General features: G+C 35.2%; 1 protein-coding gene across 5 annotated transcripts in view; it reads right to left on the reverse strand.

Moving 5' to 3' along the window:
* The window catches only part of Cab39l (calcium binding protein 39 like), a 121,672-nt gene that overhangs the window by 103,233 nt on the left and 5,118 nt on the right, over positions 1 to 13,321 (reverse strand). For 2 of the 5 annotated variants that reach the window (XM_078016033.1, XM_078016036.1), the window contains exons 2-3: positions 3,813 to 3,961; positions 3,016 to 3,088 (exon numbers count right to left, since the gene is read on the reverse strand). The exons of 1 other annotated variant lie outside the window; for it this stretch is intronic. The gene's annotated coding sequence lies outside the window, so the exon portion shown is untranslated. Of the gene's footprint in view, positions 1 to 3,015; positions 3,092 to 3,812; positions 3,962 to 13,321 lie in introns of all 5 variants that reach the window. 2 more of the 5 variants (XM_078016032.1, XM_078016035.1) reach the window with 1 other exon arrangement.

Genomic DNA, 13,321 nt, shown 5'->3' on the forward strand with positions numbered 1-13,321 from the left:
AGTTTGCTCTTGATGACTGCCATTCTGACTGGTATGAGATGAAATCTCAGTGTAGTTTTGATTTGCATTTCCCAAATTGGTAATGATGTTGAACGTTTTTTCATATATTTGTTGGCTATTTGTATTTCTTCTTTTGAGAAGTATCTGTTTAATTCATTTGCCCATTTATTAATTGAGTTATTTGGGGGGTTTTTGGTGTTAAGTTTCCTGAAGTACATGACTAAAGATCCCTTCATATTTTCACTGAATCATACTGAGAGACTTAAAGGTCATGTAATCTAAATAGGAACAAATCTTTGGGCCTTTCACATGAGTTTATATCAAGATATGTTACTCTATTTACTTGTCCCTTTTATTTTCTTTAAAAAGACCTAAAAAGTAAATGGCTAGGCACAATTACGTATGCCTATAATCCCAAGAGTCTGAGGCAGAAGGATCTCAAGTTTGAGGCCAGTCACAGAAATGGGTGAGACTGTGACTTAAAATAAAAAAATAAAGCTGGGTGCAGTGTTGCACACCTGTAATCCCAGCAACTGGGGAGGCTAAGGCAGGAAGATCATAAGTTCAAAGCCAGCCTCCACAATTTAGTGAGGCCCTAAGCAACTTAGCGTGGCCCTGTCTCAAAATGAAAATGGCTAGGATGTGATTCAGTGGTTAAGCACCCTTAGGTTTAATTCCCAGTACCAAAAATTAAAATAAATAAATAATGAAAAGGACTGGGGATATAGCACAGAAGTAAAACATCCTTGGGTTCAATTCCTGGTATTGAAAAATAAAAATAAGAAAAAGAAGAAATAATTGACAAACAATAAACTATACATATTTGAATGTACAACATGAAAAATATTGACATACCTGAATGTACTTGTAGAACCATCACCACAATAATAATAGTCAGATAATGACTATATCACCCTCCAGATTTCTCCTGTACTTTCATAATCTATCATCTTGTTCTATACTCCACATTTGATTGATATGCTTTCTGTCACTATATGTTAACTGTCTTTTCTAGAATTTTTAGCAAGAGGAATAAAATAGCAGAGAGTGGTCTGGCTTCTTCTACATAGTGTAACTATTCTGAGATACATCTACTTGGTATAAGCATCGCTGAGTGGTAGTATGTTGAATTGATATACCACAACTTGATTACTCATTTACTGTTGATAACTGCTTTGGAAAATAATCTAGTAGCTTCTTAAAAAGTCAAATATCTATCTATCATATGTCATAGCCATTTGAACCTTAGAAATTACCCCATTTGAATCAAATGTATGATATGTCAAGATCATTGTAATGTTTTGAGCAACTAATAAAAAAATTAAAAAAAAAAAAAGAAATTCATCCTAGAGAAGAGAAAGTACATACCCACATGAAGACCTATACGTGAATATTCATAGTACCTTTCTCTGTATTAGGTGAAATCCAGAAACAACCTGATTCTATCCACAAATGCATGGATAAACAAATTATGCTATATTCATAAAAAGGACAATCTATTGATACAAGTAACAACATGGATGAATTTAAAAATAAATCAAGTAAAAGAAGTAAAACAAAAAATGAATACTTGGGTTAGGGTGTAGCTTGGTAGCTGAGTATGCATGCAGGACGGAGTTCAAGCCACAGCACCAGAAAAAAATGAGTACTTATTTCTGGACTTCTTTTAAATTAATCATTGTTCTACCCTACAAACATCCTGTTTGTCTTCATTTAATGATTATACTTGAAATTGGTATACCTTTAGTTAACACAATACATGGACTTTAGAATCCTAAAATTCCAATCAAGCTCTAATGGCTTAAATGCCATTTAGGCCTGTACAGTATTATAATTATGCCTTATTTGTGAAGCATAAATATGACATTATTTTGTATCTGTCTTCTTAAATTTATTCATGTGGCCAACTGAAATTACTATTTCTTCTTTTGTTTCAGAACCATTTGCTTTTTTCTTGAATAGTACCTTTATAAGAGTATTTTTCAATGTGTGGGTTGTGATCTACACATCTCAATTGTGCAACCTGAGCTTAACAATAATGTGGCTATGTACATCTTTTTACTTACTTTACTTGGAATATACTGGGCTCTCTAAGTTGGAGGATTTGTGTCTTTCATCTATTCTGGCAATTTTTTAATGGTTACTATATTGCTTCATATCCATTCCATGTTTTCTTTCTGGAGTCTGAATGGATTGTCTCACAATATTTTTCATATTTTGTTTTTTTCTCTCTGTATAAAGTTCTCTATAGTTTCCTTCTTTTTAACTGTGCCTATGTGCTAGATTAGCCCATCATTAATTTTTCTTTTTTTGTACTGGGGATTGAACCCAATGTCACTAAATCACTGAGCCACACGACCAGGCTTTTTTTGAATTTTATTTAGAGACAGGGTGTCACTGAGTTGCTTAGCACTTGCTAAATTGCTGAAGTTGGCTTTGAGCTCAGGATCCTCCTGCCTCAGCCTCTCAAGCCGCTGGGATTACAGGCAGTGCCACCATGCCTGGCTAATTTTTAAAAATTCTATTATTATAAATAATTTTCATTTCTGATATGTTATTATTTCTTTTTAAGAAATAATAACATAGGCCACTTTCCTAGACTCTTATTTTTATTTATGTTTTATAACTCCTTTTATTTATTAAACATATCAAATATATTGATTTTATGTATTAGATATTTATTATAGCTGAAATCTCTGTAGATATGGTACAGTTTATTGTTTAGCTCTTGCTCATAGTATTTTGATTTTTCCCCTTGTTACGTTTTATGATTATTTTTCTTTTTTTGTGGTACTGGGAAATATAAGGGTACTGTACCATGGAGCAATACCAAAGACCTTTTATTTTTATTTTGAGATAAGGCCTCAATAAATTGCTTAGGGTATTGTTAAGTTGCTGAAGCTGGCCTCAAACTTGTGATCCTCTTGCCTCAGACTTCCAGGTCACTGGGATTACAGGTGTGTACCACCACACCTGGCAATAATTGTGATCTTGAGCTTTATTATATTATCTTACCTTAGAAGTCATGTATCATCTGCAAATTCGTTTCAGTTATCTCAGTTTTCACCAAAGTCACTGATCAACACAGCTTCTGACAAAAAAGAAAAATCTTCAAAATTTTGAAAATCTTTAAAATAAATCCAACATATTCTCTCATTGCTTTCAGAGATACAAATTTAAATATTTTCCATCATAATCAAATACAAATGAATAAAAACAAGGTAAAACCCTTGCCACAATTATTTCAAGAGTTGGATTTTTTTTTAAAGTAGCATTAGGCTGAATGAAAAATATATTTATAATCAAGAAAAAACAGTAGAAATATGAAGGGCTGGCTTGAGTGAAGAAGGTCTAGCATCTCTAAATTCTCCACAGCCCACTTCTCCAACAGGAGGAAACACAACGTATTTAAACTAGTATCTTGTCTTAGGGGAAAAAAATTCCAGACAAAACCTTTTCAGATTCAAGGATGCTCTTTGCCCATTAGATGTTTGGTAAAATCATAGCTCTTTTATCTTTCTATTGTTTTATAGCACAAAACATAGAAGAAAGAACTTTGAAATGTCACCAAACCCTTTGAAGTGTCACAGCCCTTTTCAGGTCTTTCCCCCCACTGTACCCCCAGTTTTTAACAGTATCAAGAAAACCCAAGCCTGCTAGTTTTTTCTTTTTTGCTTCACCACATGTTTTTATTTAATATCTTTTACTAATTTCAGTCATCAATGACAACTTTGTAAAATTTATTTTCAACATCAAAATATGCATGTGTATGTGTGTGCTGACATTTTCATATCAGAAATAAGAAAACTTACACTTCTCTCCTTTAGTATACTGCTCTTGCTTGAAGCACATGTAAACCAACAATTTGGAGTCTGCATCCTTATTTTCTGAGCAGCAACTATAGGTTTAAACAGAATCCTTAGCTCCTGATTTTCTTTCTTCTTAAAATTTGATGTATATCCTGCAATAATGTGGTAGAAAAAACACAGGCTTTGGAATCTCATAGATATGGGTTTAAGTCACAATCTCCTACTAAGTAAGTGGATAATAAGAAGCAATGACTTAAGCTCTCTGAATCTATTCAGAGAACCTGTCAGGTTTGTAGATGGCAATGTGTAGCTGCATCAATGATGCTGGCGGCAGTGGTGCAAACATTAATCCCAGTGGCTGGGGAGGCTGAGGCAAGAGACAAGAGGATTGAGAGTTCAAAGCCAGCCTCAGCAAAAGTGAGGTGCTAAGCAACTCAGTGAGTGAAACTCTAAATAAAATACAAAATAGGGCTGGGAATGTGGCTCAGTGGCCAAGTGCCCTGAGTTCAATCCCCTGTACCAAAACAAACAATATAAAAGAACCAAATGATAGCACATAAAGGAGTGCCAGCACAATGCCTGCCATGTAACCTAGGCTCATGAAATTTTGTATTTTATTTTCACTTTATTTCAATCTGTCCAAAGATTTCCAAATTTTTATAAGTCATAGCCTTGATAAACTTCTGTGGTTTTGTCCAATAATTATCATGTCAACATTTTGCAACACTTACTTGCCCTAATATTATACATGAGATACTTTTAAAATAGAAATACGCTTGGGGCTGGGATTGTGGCTCAGTGGTAGAGCACTCGCCTAGCACGGGCAGGACCCAGGTTCAATCCTCAGCACCACATAAAAATAAAGGCATTGTGTTGTGTCCATCTATACCTAAAAAATAAATATTAAAAATAAATAAATATTGAAAAAATAGAAATACACCAAAATACTCCTACTGAATACACCATACTAAAAAGGGACACTCTAAAATCTGTGTTCTAAAATCACTAGAAATCGTTCCTTTTCTTCTATGGCTATGTTGCCAAAATGCTATACAATTGTATAAATTTGTTTCAGTTCCTTTTATTTTTCTTTTCATTTAATCTTATTTTTGAATGTGTAAAATATCCATAATTCTAAGGTCAAAATATGAACAAGTTGTATTTAGGGAAATCTCTCTTTCATTGTTGGTATCTTTCCCTTTGTGCCTCTAAATCTATATCCTGTTCCTCTGGACAAAGAGGGTTCTACTGGAGACTGTTCCATTGCATACATGTACTGAAGTTCATCCAATCAGTGCCCTATTTATGGTCATTTTAGCTGTTTCCCATCTTTTGCTAATATAAGTGTTGCTGCAACTATATACAAAACAGTTCACATTTTATTTCAGTGTGTTTTTAGAACATATTCCTCAAAGTTAAATGGCAATGCCAAGGGAAAATGCATATGTAATTTTGTTGGCTAAATTCCCTCCCATGCAGTTTGTGGTTATGTAGCCATCCCTATCAGCAATGTATCAAAATGCTTATTTCCCCACAATCTACAAAGTATACTGCATAACTTTGGATTCTGGTGAGAAATGTTTTTAGGATAGCTTTAATTCTTTAATTTGTATTTCCCTTTGTATAACTGGAGCTGGCACATCTTTTATCTGCATTTCTGGCTTTCTTTTATTTATTTTTGTGTCGCAGTCTGGCTGGGCACAAAATCACAAGCCACTCAAGCACGAACAAACTTTATTTCCAAAACTCCCGCGAACGCCATGAACGAGACACACCACACCAACAAGAAATCCCTCCTCTGGAAATCCCTCCTACCGCACTTCCCCAACCAATGGGAGTCCCCGGGAGAGCTCCAAAGTAGCAGGCCAAGGCGGACAGCAGGGGTCTAATATCCAATTGAATGCACATCTTAACATAATCATTATCATCTCAATGGCTTGCTGGTGTCACCTTTCAATAAAAAATGCCATGTGTCATTCCTACTAGGCTATGGCCCTCAGCATTTTTGTATTTCTTTCCTATGAGTTCTCTTTTCAGATTTTTTTTTTTTGGGGGGGGTACCAAGGATTGAACTCTGGGGCACTCGAACACAGAGCCACATCCCCAGCCCTATTTTGTATTTTATTTAGAGACATGGTATCCCTGAGTTGCTTAGCATCTCGCTTTTGCTGAGGCTGGCTTTGAAGTCATGTCCTCTTGCCTCAGCCTCCCCAGCCACTGGGATTACAGGCATGCACCACTGCACCCAGCTGGTCCTTTTGTCTATTGGGGTTGATGGTCTTATTTGCCTGGATTTTCAGTAAGTTGTTTTCATTAAGGAGATTAGCTCTTGGTGACATAAATCCAAATATTTCCCCCTTTGGAGGTCATTTGTCTTTGTTCATGACAGTTTTTATCACATACTTTTTTTTTTTTTGGTTAATATACTGGGATTTATCAGGTTTTTGCTTTTTCTGGAATGAGACTTAGTTATAAAACCCTTGGCTTATACTTTCATAGACTTTAACTATGTTATTCTGTGGCTGTTTTACTCTGTATGTTGTTGTTAAGTCTGTTGCTAACCTCTTCTTTCTGCTTGGAAGCCCAGAGGAATTTATCTTCTTATGTTAAAAGTCCAACAGTTTTATTAGGACCTGACTTGGCACTGACCATTTTGGATCAATTTTCCCAGTATACAATGAGCTTTTTCTTTGTGTGTGTTGTTGGGTATCAAGCATACAAAGTAAGCACCTTACCACTGAACTACACCCCATATCTGAGCCGTCACAGTTGAGTTTTATGTTTAGAATGTTTCCAAGGATGTTAGTTTAAGTATTAGGTCTGCTATTTTTTTCCCCCCTTAGGAAATCTAATTTTACATACATTCTGTATTAGTTTCCTTCTAGAGCTGAGGAGACAGCTCAGTGGTACAGCACTTGCCTAGCATGCACCCTTGGTTCAATTCCCAGCACTAGACACACTCAAAGTCACCTTCTATTTGTTTTTACCTTTCTTCATTTAATTTTCATTCTCTTGGCTGACTTCATGACTATTCTCGGTGCCCCTAATTCAAGCAAATTTTTTTCCTCACTTAACTATCTTGAAATTTAAATTCATTTTAAAAGAGTGACTTCTCTGTTTCATTTATTTCCTGAGTATAATAATTTCACTTTTCACATTTTCTTCTCTTGTCCATTTGTTTCAGGGTTTTGAATTTGAATCTTTTTATCTCTGCAAATGCTTGGATTTAACTCAGGTAGGGGCCTTGTGCTGTAGTTTTCTTCAGCTCTATACTTGAATGTTTGGGGAAGCTTTTCATCAACTGAAATGTTTTGACTCTCATTTTGTTTTCTACTAGAAGTAACTTTATATGGATGTTGTCTGCCACCTTCTGTTCATTTTTAAGTGTTTTATTTTTCTTAAGCCTGATGGCAATTGTATATAACAGGAGTGAAGGATTTGGATGATTTGTTGTATTCTTAGTTCCATAGTACCTAATTAGGGTTTTTTTTCATCAGTTATTCCTTTTTTGGATGAGAGGAGAGGTTGATCTTTTTTTCTATTCTTTTTCACCATGATCCTTAGTTTCTTTCTTCCTTCCTTTTTTTTTTTTTCTTTTTTGGTACCAGGGATTGAACCCAGGGATGTTTAACCACTGAGCCATATCCTCAGCCTTTTCTGTTTTGATACAGTGTCTAGCTAAATTACTGAGGCTGGCTTTGAACTTTGATCCTCCTGCCTTGGCTAGGATTACAGGCATGTGTTACTCTGCCCGGCAGGATCCTTAATTTGTACTACTTCCTTCTCTTTTACCACCCACCCTCCACTATTTTGAGGTTCAGTGCTCCTACAAAGTGCCCCTTCAATGTACCCTCTTCCTAGAAACAGGACTTTCAAGTTCTTTTCCTCCAACAAGCCTCATACCTCTTCTCGGAATTTCCCTATTCAGGATGGAGATGAAGAGGAAATTATTTTATCTGTGTTCTGCTAGTCCTGCTTCACTGTTCTCTTTTCTACAGTCTCCACTTCAGGTACTACTTGTGCATGGGGTTCCAGAGCTGGTCTGCTGGACTGCAGTGTTGTCTTCCTCACATACCCATGATTTCACTTAATGCTAGGTAGGCACACTTATAGTCCTATATTCTCTTTTTGGAGAATACCTAGGGAAATTTGGATTTATGCAGTCACCATCATCCTACTGAAACCTGGAGAGTCTATATTTACTTTTAAATAATTTTCTAGTTTTATTGTATGTGGCCAGAATTTTGCTTGACAGTTTTCATAACTTTGAACTGACATTTTCTTTGTGGTTAACATAAAAGATATTTTTTATAAATGCACCATATACACTTGAAAACATGTATTCCTTACTAGTAGATTTGGAGTTTAATGTACATTTGTAAAATCTATGTTATTGATTCTATGACTAATTTTTTCATCCACTTATGCTGAGAGAGGTGTCTTGAGACTCTATTATTAGCATATTTCTATTTCTCCTTATCTCTAATAGTTCTTGACAGTGGTGTTGTGTCTTTGGGTAAACAGACTTACCAAAAGGTAAAGATTTCAAAAATCTTTACTGTGAATTGTAGCCTTAAAGTTATAAAATGTTCTTTGTTTTCATGCTTTTTGGCCTAAATTTTACCTTGTCTAATACCAAGATGATGAACCTTACCTTTCTAAAATGTACATTTATCTAGCATTTATTTGCTCATCCTTTTAATGGTTATTAACAATATTGTTTAAATATTCTCAATTTATTATAAATTCCTTTTTTTTTTTTTTTTTTGGCAACAGGGATTAAGCCCAGGGACTCTTAATCACCAAGCCACATCCCCAGCCTTTTTAAATATTTTATTTAGATACAGGGTCTCACTTAGTTGCTTAGGGACTTGCAAAGTTGCTGAGGCTGGCTTTGAACTCACGATCCTCCTGCCTTAGCTTCCCAAGCTGCTGGGATTACAGGCTTGCGTCACCATGCCCGGCCATAAATTCCTTTTTTTATTCATACTTTTTACAGTTCTAACCTTTTGTATAAGCAATATAAAATCCCTTTTTTTCATTAAGTTAAGTCTATTTACCTTTGAAGGTCTTTAAAAAGAAAACAGCCTGTTTCCTCTATACACTCACACTTTGGACACAAAATGTGTAGATTTAACTCTCACATTAAGCAATTCTCCAACTCTCTGGACATTAGTTGGGTGATCCTACAATTCAATCATGAGACTAACTAACCAGAATTAGCAGAGACCTCCTAAATTAAGAGCTCAAGTTCACAAAACTATCACTTCAGACACTCATTGCAGGTCCCAAATAGTGACCTAGCCTTCTGACCAACCATCTATAAGTCAGAGTTACCTACAACCCTTTCTCAGGTTCAGTAATTTGGTATAACAGCTCACAGAATTCAAAAAGTGTCTTATGTACTACTATCAGTTTATTATAAAGAATATGATACAGAAATAGCCATCATGAGAGATGTATGGGGCAAAGGATAGGGTTGGGGATGCAGGGTATCCATGTCCCCTCTGGATGTACCACTCTCCCAGCACTCCCATGCGTTCACCAACCCAGCAACTCCATAAGTTAGGGTTTTAGGGAGGCTGTTATATAAGTAGGATTAATTAAATCACTGACCACTGATGACTGAATTCAGTCTCTAGAAGTTCTCCTTTTCCAGTGGTCTAGGAGATGGGACTGAAAGCTCTTCTGATCCTCTAACCATATGGTTGCTTATTCCAGCAATCAGCTCCTACCCTTCAAATTACCTCATAAGCATATGAAAGGTTGAGAAGGACTTCTTATGAGTAAGATATTTCTCCCAGTACCCAGAAAATTCCAATGGCTTTAGGAGCCTGTGCTAGGAACCAGGGAAGAAAAAGAGCAAATATCTATTTTTTAATACAACACCATATCACAAACTGATATTTTTGGTGTTATGATAGTCTATGCTCTCTACATTTTGTTTGTGTACACACAAATACATATAGTGTACCAGTGTAGTCTCTCTTCTTTACTTTTTAGGGAATATTTCTTTTAGTTTTAGTAAAGGTTTGTGAATTTTGTTCCTGTGGTTAGCTTTATAGTAATTTCTTTTTATAATACCTTCATTCCATCACCTCTTTTAAGATACTGTTAGTTTCCTGATATAAGCACTACCAAAATTAGCTATTTTCTTTTTTCTTCCTTCTCTCTCAAAATCTCATCTTGATCACTGGTGGGGCGAGGGTGGGGGGACAACGACTGGGGATTGAACCCAGGGGTATTACCATGAGCTACACCCCCAGTCCTTTTTATTTTGAGACAGGGTTGCACTAACTTGCTTAGGGCCTCACTGAGTTAGTAAGGCTGGCCCTTGAACTTGTGATCCTCCCGCTGTGGCCTCTGGAGTCCCTGGGATTGTAGGCATATACCACCATTCCTGGAAATCACTGGTATTCTTATTGTTCTATTTCATATATCTGAGTATGTTTAAGCTTTCCCAGTTGGCCTCAAAACCTATCTTTTTCCTCCCAGCTAATTTGTTTTCCAATGGAGCATTATATTTACACATAGTATTTGGGTTCCTTTGACATAATTGTAAATACAGGGAATTTGGTTTCAATCCCTAACTCCTCCTTCCCTCGCTTTTTTGGGGATTGTGTGTGTGAATGGGGAAGGTTATATTATTATGTCTATATTGTCAGACTATATAACATTTACATACATATCACCATTATCCCTACCTTTTCATCTTGGTGCTACATTCAAAATATATTCAGTGCTTACAATGAAGACTTTTCAATCATTTTTGGTTGTTTGAAATTTGTTCTCTATTATATTCTTCAGGACGGATTCATGGAAACAACATTCCTTGAGTTGTCTCATGTTCATAAATGTTTGTTACTGTCCTAAATTCTTAAAATGATGCCTTGGCAAGACAAGAGTTATTATAGGTGGACACTACCACACCCAGATTTCCAGTGTGATTTTTGTTCCACGTGAGTGGGTTTTTTTCTTCACAACTGCAAAAAGTTCCTTTTCTTATTTTTATTAAATCATTTTTGGTATTAGGGATTGAACCCAGGGATGCTTTACCACACTCCCAGCTACATTCCCAGTTCTTTTTATTTTTTATTTTGAGACAGGGTCTCTTTAAGTTGCTGGGCTGGCCCTGAACTTGAGATTCTCCTGCCTCCACTTCCCAAGACACTGGAGTTACAGGTATGTGCTTCCACATCCAGCTCTTTTCTTGTTTTTAAAACCTAAGCATTTTATAAGACTACATCTCAATATTAACCATTCTGGGTTGACTTCCCAGATTCAGAGTGTGCCTTTCAATATCTAGATTTAAACCTTTAATGTTGGGTGTTTTTGCAGTTTTAAAAGTTGTTCTAGTCCATTGTTTTGGTTTATATTTTTATTGTGGTAAAATAAACAAATTTCACCATTTTAACCATTTTTAAGTTTACAATTCAGTTACAGTAAGTATATTCACAGTGCTGTCTAACCATTACCACTATGCATGGATTTACATTTGGGGAATTGTAGAGGGCTCTCTTTAACCTTTTTTCTTTCCTTCTCTTGACTCTAAAAATGTTTAATTTTCTTCACTGTTTTCCTTTCTATTTTCCACTTCTCATTTGTGCCTTTTATGATGTATTCATTCTTGTTTTCTAATTTATTTATCATTCAAAAATGTCTTTTTTCCAACATTTCCTGTGTTCTCTCAGCTTTCATTTCACATCCTTCTATGGTTTAGCCATCTCATTTCTGAACTCCTTTTACTGCTGATTTATGTGGTTCTTTCAGAGATTTCATCTTTTCTGTAATTTCTCTTAGCTCATTCCAAACTATTTAGGTTACCATTTTTATCTGCTATGTGGTCACATTTTTCTGATATGTTTTCACAATATAATATAATGTTTTATGGTTTATTTTTATAGTAATTTAGTACATAGTTATATTCTCTTTCCTCATTAATTTACATTTCCTGGATTATGGGGAGGTTTTTATGTTACATTTTATGGATGAATATACTAGAGTTTAAAAAAAATTCATTTCCCAGTTGACATCTGAGCTGATTGAAGTCTTTAGTGATTACATATAAAACTGCTACAAATACAAAAAAATGCCGATATAGGTTTCATTTTACTTTTCATTAGAGAAGCATACAAGTCATTGGAGAAATGCAAATTGAAACCACAAGGAGGCCTGCCCTGTGAGGTAGCACAAATATAATCCCAGTAACTCCAGACAATGAGATAAGAGGATCACAAACTCAAGGCCAGCCTGGGCAACTTAGTGAAAACCTGCCTTTAAAAAAAAGCTGGATGTAGCCCAATGTACTAGGTCTGAATATCCAGTAGTGTAACAAGTGAATTAAATTATAACATAATACTACTCTATATTTCACATGATGGTTAGAATTCAAAACAAAATTGATAATGCAAAGTACTGGCAAGGATGAGAAGCTACTGAAGTTCTCATATCTTGCTGGTAAATTCCAGTCTAGGAATGAAATTGCTAGGTTATAAGATAAAGGTATGATTTTATAAGGAACTGTCTAATACTTTCCAAATGGCCATACTATTTGCATTCCCACCAAGACTCAAATTTCTCCTTGTTTTTTTTTTTTTTTTTTTTTTTTTTTTGCCATGCTAAGGTGTTGTATAGCAGCATCTCCTTGTGGTTGTAATGTATCACTGAGCTACACCCCCTGCTGTTTTGATTTTTTTTTTTTTTTTAGGATAGGGTGTTGATAAATTTTCAAGTCTGGCCTTGAACTTGTGATCCTCCTGCCTCAGGCTTCTGGAGTGGCTTACATTATATCTTAGATTATCCATTGGATATTTATTTTTCAGTTTTCCACAAATATTAAATTATACTGTGATCAGAAAGCTTTGATTCCATTTCCATTTCCTAGAAAGCTCAAAGAACATACTATATCTTTTTATTTCTTGATATATTCTGAAACTGCTTCCTAGGAAAATGATACAAATTTATATTTCTATAAATAGTGCTCAAGGATTTTTAATCTTCCTATATCCTAGTCAATAGTATATTATATTAATTTTAAAAATTCACTGGTTTAATATTTCTTTAATTGCAAGTTGACTTTTCTTCATGTCAGCCTTGTTCTTTTATGTCCTTTATTCCTTTTTCCATTAGGTACTGATGTTTTTATTTGTTGATTTGTAAGAGAGGAATGGACTCCTTAAAGGTATAGATTATACTTTACATATCAAGCCAAACAGGCCCATGTCAGATCTCCCTACTAAATTTTTTTTTGTTCTATGTGAAATAAACTTCAAATGAGCAAACATTTAACAAATATCAAGTACAAAATACTTCATTATACCCAGGAAGGAGTTTTGCCTTCCAAGGAGTTGTGTCTCACAAGACAGATTAATTCTGATTAAATGAAACTTGTCTATACTTTAAGGAGGTAGTTGAGCTAAGCAAAAGAATGTAATTCTTGGGCTAGGGATATGGATGAGGGGTAGAGTGCTTGCCTAGCATGCACAAGGTATTGAGTTTGATCCCTAGCAACA

The sequence above is a fragment of the Ictidomys tridecemlineatus genome, chromosome 6, assembly GCF_052094955.1.
Source record: "Ictidomys tridecemlineatus isolate mIctTri1 chromosome 6, mIctTri1.hap1, whole genome shotgun sequence".
NCBI lineage: Eukaryota > Metazoa > Chordata > Mammalia > Rodentia > Sciuridae > Ictidomys > Ictidomys tridecemlineatus.